A 6,940-nucleotide genomic window follows, 5' to 3' on the forward strand; every position below is an offset into this window, starting at 1 on the left:
CATGCTGAGCACATCCGCTGGGCCAAAGAAAGAAGATCCGGCCACGACAGAGGGAAGACCCGCAGCGTCCGGACAGGTGAGTCTAATCTGCTTTCTTGGCCTCGGGTCTGCGGGGCAGGAGGGACCCGCTGCCGGACTCTGCATTGAGAATCTGTGCGGGCCCGAATTTCCCCCTGGACATGAGGCCTGAGGGCGTATTCACACGGACATAATTGCATGTGTATTTGCGCACTAAGGATGGCTTCCCACGGTCGTATTTGCACACTATAAGTTTCAAGCACAATATGCAGAGTATAGAGCGCAATAATTCCAATGGGTTCGTTCACATTCGCATATTTTGCATGCACATTCAATTGCGCAAAAAATACGCAGCACGCTCTATTTTTCAGCGCATTTGAGCAGAGAAAGAGAACATATGAGACTCATTACACCGAGTCCCGTATTAGAATACTCAGCCGCCTCCCTCGCTCTCCGCAGCATCTCAGATCCACTGCTGTTACCAATCTGGCCAGGTTCCTGCGGAACAACGCAGGCGGTGCAATGACATGATCGTGTTGCCTGCCCTATGGACGGTGGAGCAGGAAAGCGTCCTGTAGGACCGCCGCCATAGGCCATTATTATCTGCATCTTAAGGCCTCATTCACACGAGTGATGCGTCCTCGGACAGCCGCAAGGAAAAGCCACGACCAAGTCGCAGCTAGATCTCGCCCATTCACATGGCCGGTATGCGGCGTATGGATGCAGCAGCACGGAATTCCTTCGGCCGGCATAAAGACTTCTGATGGCTCAATAGAGCCGGCTGATATGGTGCAGCTCCAGTAGAAGCCTTGGGAAGCCGACAGCTGACTGAAAGATAGGGCAAGACCTAACTTTACCGGTTGCGTCAAAACATCGGCCGGGGTATTCAGCCGCAATGTTCTATTATCACGGCTGCGATGTTTTGATGCGGCTTAAAAGCGTCCATCTGAATGAATGCGCTGGGATCCGATGCTGCAGACGGTCGCAGGTTTTGGTCAACGTTTTATCGCGGCATTACAGCCGCAATATAATGTCTATGTGAAAGAGGCCTAAAGGAAACCGTCAGGTCCTATGAGCACCTTATACTAAGAGTCTGGTCTCATAGGAGAGGGGCGCTGAGTCTGCCAGTCCTTTATACCCCACTGTCTCCCCATTCCCTCACTGATGCCCCCCTGAGTCTGCTGCTCTGTATTACATGTACTTCTAGTCCAATCACATTCTCAGTATTACATTGCTGAGTACATGCAACGAGACCAGAAAACCCAAGTAATACAAGCAGCAGGAGAAGAATACGATGGAAATAAAACCAGGCACACTGTGATATCGGGGTGAAAACAGAGAATTTTATTGAATTACAATTTTATTATTGAGGATGATTTGATGAATATTTTGAATAAAAGTCAAGGATATGTTAGATCCATTGACGTTCACTGATTCAGGGGAAGGCGAAAAAAACCCTAAAAGGGGAAAAACTTCTTCCCGACTTCACTGAGGGCAGTCAGACAAGTTCCCTGGATCAGTGATTGTAAGAAAGTAATCCAGGGGAAGGCGAAAAAACCTCATTGAGCGTCTGCTAATTCAGCTTCAGATGAGGAAAAACTCCTTCCCGACTCCGAGCACGGCAGCCAGAACCGTCCCCGAATCAAGGTCATTTGTACCAAGAAGGTGACCAAATATTTGGGAAGTGGCCGAATTGGAGGGGCGGGGCAGTTGTATTGATCCAGAGGAAGGAAAGAAAAAACCCTTTAAAGAAATCTGCCAATTTGTTCTGATATAAGGGGAAAAACATTCCTTCCTGACTCCGAATATGGAATCGGAAATTAGTCCCTGGATCAAATGCCCATGCAGATACTCACCTCATCGCCATCCGATGTCGCGGGCGCAGTCGGTGAGTTCTGTCTTGATTGCAGAATGGACATTCGCCGAGGTCTTGTAGAGCTGCTGGTCTTGAATAGTCCCCAAGGTCTTGAAGTCGTCCTAGAGGTCCAAAAATTCAGAGCCTAGAGATTAATGTAGTGTTATGGTGATACTCATGACACCGAGAGACACTGTCCAGAGCGAGCGGAAGTCCGGTTGTACGCAGGCGGCGCGCACAGATGGCACGGGCTGCAGGGCAGGAGGAGCGGGTTCATCCTACTGTGTCCAACTAGGTGCCAGAAATGTGAAGTTGGACACAGGGTGCAGAGCTGGCGCATCTTCTGGGCAATCCAGGTGGCCGGTATCTACAGCGTGCTGCAAGAGGAGGAAAGAAACAGAGATATAATAGAAGTATATAATATTTTCTCCTCATCTAGACACTTGGCATGGAAATATAACATTCAGTAAGTCTTCACTTAAGGGAAAAGGTTTAAATGGTGGCACTATTCTCCTCTGCTCCAGTTCCTCCCAGCGCATGTCTCCGAAAAATGGGTGGCTCCTGATGTTTCCGGTCAGTCCCAGGCGCCTCTTCGGATCCTTCTGTAGCAGCTTCTTGATGGGACGTTTCAGGTCAGGATCGAGCCATGGTGGAAAGCTTGGCTTGTCGGTGGTGATCGACTGCCGGACAATGTGTAGCTGTTGGCCATCAAAAAATGGTGAATGTCCGGTTGCCATTCTGGACCCAACGATGCCCATACTCCACCAGTCCACTGCTACGTTGTAGGCTTGTTTCAGGATCATCTCTGGGGCCATGTAGCAGAATGTTCCTTCTCGACCGCGGATCTTGCTGGACACTGTCAGACCGTCTTGTTTTCCCATTTTTGGCTATTTGCAAAAAGAAAAAATCAAACGGAAACAAATTAAATTGCTCAACATAACTATTATAATAAGTGATTTCTTCAAATTGATCACAAAATGCTACTTTTAGGGCTCATGTCCACGGGCAAAATAAGAATTAAAATCCGCAGCGGATTTTAACTCTTCTCCTGCCCGCGGATCCGCACCCCATAGGGATGCATTGACCACCCGCGGGGTAGATAAATACCCGCGGATCGTCAATAAAAGGGATTTTAAAAAAAATGGAGCATGAAAAAATCTGGACCATGCTCCATTTTCATGCGGGTCTCCCGCGGGGACGGCTCCTATTGAAGCCTATGGAAGCCGTCCAGATCCGCGGGAGACAAAATTCGGAATTTACTCACACGCTCCATTTCTTCTCTTCGCCGCGGCGCCATCTTCTCTCCGTCGCGGCCGGATCTTTTTTCTTCGGGACGGCGCATGCGCGGGGCACGTCACCGACGTCATCATGCGCATCCGCCGAGCCGAAGAAAGAAGATCCGGCCGCGACGCAGAGAAGATGACGCTGCGGCGAAGAGAAGAAACGGAGCGGATGGGAGGTGAGTTTATTCTCATTTATTCTTATTTTCAGCGCTCATGTCCGCGGGGCAGGAGGGACCCGCTACGGATTCTACATGGAGAATCTGGAGCGGGCCTGATTTTCCCCGTCGACATGGGGCCTTAATGACTACTGCAGTCTCAGATATATTCAACCCTTAGGCTGCGGTCCCACGGGGCATAAATCCCGCGGAAATCTCGCAGAATGTCCACAGCAGGACCGCGCGGAAATTCTACAAGATTTCGGCGGTAGAAAGGCAGCTTAAAAACCCGCACCAGACGACGCAGGTTTTGAAATGGCTCCGCCGCCTGCATTCCACTGCGGCCGTCTCACCCCATAGAGAGGAGAGAGTCCGCAGTGGAAGCAGCAATACAATTGACATGCCGTGGCTTTGAATTCCATGTGGTCTGGTCGCAACTTGTCCACAGCGTGTGAATGAGATTTTTGCTGATTAGGATCGGGTTTAGGATTGCTGGTTGAATTTCCATGTGGAAATTCCGCGGCAATTCTGCCCCATGTGAACCCAGCCTTAGTGTCATTAGTACTTAGTAGACCACCTTTTGCTGTTATGACCTGCTGCTAATGTGATGCATCACCAGACCACAGCTTCTGACAGCGTCCCTGAGGAATCTTCCTCATGGGCAATGGCCTTCAGTTTACGAATATTCTTGCTACAACCACCTTCTTCACATCCCTCCAAAGATTCTTTATAGGGTTCAGGTCAGGCAACTGACAGCCAATCTAGGATCTTCCAGGACTTCTTCTGAAACCAAGCCTTGGTGGACTTTGAGGTGTGCTTGGGATCGTTGTCCTGTTGGAAGGTCCAACCAAGCTTCACAGAAGGCATGATGTATTCTCCCTGGATCTCCTGATACTTGATTGAATCCATATCATTCCCCACACACTGAAGGTTTCCAATGCCGGAGAAAGCCTCGGGGTATCACTGAGCCACTGCCATGCTTCACTATAGTCAGGCTGTTCCATCAGCGTTTGTTTCATTCGTTCTCCTCCAGACATACCGCTCATCCATAGGCCTGAAAAGTTCGACTTTTGTTTCATCGTTCCACAGAACAGAATCCCCAAACTTCTGTGACTTATTTATCTGGGTTTGAGCTTATTTGAGAGACTTTTCTTGTGCTTTTGGGTCAGCAGAGGTGACGTCTTGGAGTTCGGACACAAAGACCTTCAGTGTTTAGCATGTGTCTTACTGTGAAAACGGAAGCCTTGAAGTCACTTGAGGGTTTTTGACCATCTGCCTTCTCAGGAGTCTAGGGGCAGCTGGTGATAACTTCCTCCTTCTGCCACGTCCACGTAGTGTAATCAGTGTTCCATTATCTCTGAACTTGCAAACTACTTCCTACTATATTTTTAGAAATAGTCAGTGTCTTTCTATCTTTTGTATCCTTTTTTCTTGTACAAGGCAATGATCTCTTCTCTTAGTTTTTTGGACAACTTTCTTGACTTTGCCATTTTTCTAACATGCAATCACAGGCCACAGCCCACAAAGCCCTCGCCAATCTAAGTATTTGATGTGCTTTATCTCAAGCACACCTGATGCAACTAATGAAGCCTTTGATTGGTTATATCAGGTGTGCTTGATACAACACTGCAGTAGTCATTCAAAGTGACATTTTGTGTTGATTTTAGAGAAACCACTTGTTGTAATAGTTGTGTTGAGCTATTTAAATTGTTGTCGTTTGATTGGTTGCTTGCAAATAGCTGAAAGTTTGTCAATTTGGCTAATAGCAAGTGGAGGTTGTTTAATTTTAATTGCAACTATACTGTATATAAAAAATCACGGCACACTTTGTAAAGATAAATAAATGTATTTTTATTACTTTTTGGGTGATTTATCATAATGCTTGACAGATAAATGGTGAACAATTTAAAATATACTATAAACTTCATCCATCCAAAGAAAAGGTATTTCCAGACCATGCTGCAATGGTTTAGCCTGTCCAAGATCCTTTTCACGCTTGGTCTGTTATGGACATACAAAGCTCAAAGTGAATGTGCGGCCGCAGCCACCGAGTCAGACTGGGAGACATGGTTAGTACCCAGGAGAGGCAACTGCTATGGGTGGTCAAGTTGTGGCATGTTACATGGAGTAGACATAATCAGAAGGCTAGCAGAGGTCAAGAAGAAGGATGGCAGGTGTCAATCCAAGGGGCAAGATAGGCGTAGACTCAGAACATGAGTAGAGTTGATCCAGGAATCAAAATCATGTACAAAAGGAAGGTTAGATGTAATGATATAAACTAAAACTAAGGCCGAATGCCCACAGACGGATTATCACTGTGGAATTCGTGGCCAGACGCTCGCCATGTATTCCACAGCAATGTCAATCCATAGACATGCTATGATAAAGGATTCTCCCCTGCCCATGAGCGGAAATGGGCACTGCGGAATATCGTGGGAATCCATGTCACAGTCCAGTGCCAGCGTGTCATGCCCTGCACTGCGTGTGTATGCCGGCTCGCCAGCCAAGACACTCGTGGTGGATCCTGAGAGGTGAGTATGGGGTCTCTGTGGGGTGCCGGGTCTGATTCCGCTGCGAGATTTTGCAGTCAGAATCCGACCCAGCCATGAGCATGAGCCCTTAGGCAGGATGTGGAAGGCCACTGGAGTTTTCAATATGCTGCCTGTGGATGTTTTTAGGCTGTGCCAATTGCCATGGCCTTGCAGTGCAGACAGGAGCAGAGCCGCAGTTCTAAACAGTCCAAAGCACTTGACTGTCTTGAGGCAAGATGGGAAGGAAATTCAGAAAGAAAACAAGGAGTTTATCGAAACCCAAAAAGGCCCTACAGTTTAATGTACTAATATTTCCTGTACAATCCAGGATGACAAATTCTGAATGGAATTGCGGGTTTGCAAGGCATATACCCATATACCTGCACATGTGTAAGGGACTCCCCTAAAGGGTTAACAGGCTGCTATAGAGATGGGCTGTAAGGTATGCCCAAAACTGTACCAAGATAATAATAATCTTTATTTGTATAGCGCCAACTTAGTCCGCAAGATCACCGCATGCACTAAAATATGCATCAAATTTTGGCGCAGTGGAATTGAGCATGTCAAGTGGGACTTGTAGATTGACTGATGCTGCCACATAAAGAGCGGCTTTTGTTGCTGTGTAGCAGGAGAGTTCAGGGACTAAGTATGAGTTAGAGTAGCTGCTTGGTACTTTTCTCATTCCCTGGACCCGGAGTGAGAGAAGTACCATGACAACTAACCATCTGGATAGAAGAGCGAAAAGGAGCCCTCTCAACCCCAGCCAGTGGTGTAGGACATCTGGGGCTGGTATAAGCTGTGCCCATACCCCTACCTGAACTGTAAGTGAGGCTGGCCTCAATCCAAATACTAGCTTTCCACACCAATAGGCACAGAAACTTTAATTAAAAGGCATGTTGCAGAAGGTGTGGACTGTGCTGGAGACATTGTACTGTATAGCAATCTGCTGTTGCTTGCACAAGCCTTAAAGTAATAAAGACACTTCGTGACGGTTTGGTACGCAGTAGCTCTGATAGACCGGATTGGAAGCCGTGGAGCATTAAGCCTTCAAGGGGAAGTGTGCGCTGTACCCTGAGTACTGTATTTTTATGAAATGGG

This window comes from Eleutherodactylus coqui, chromosome 11, assembly GCF_035609145.1.
Source record: "Eleutherodactylus coqui strain aEleCoq1 chromosome 11, aEleCoq1.hap1, whole genome shotgun sequence".
Classification (NCBI taxonomy): Eukaryota; Metazoa; Chordata; class Amphibia; order Anura; family Eleutherodactylidae; genus Eleutherodactylus; species Eleutherodactylus coqui.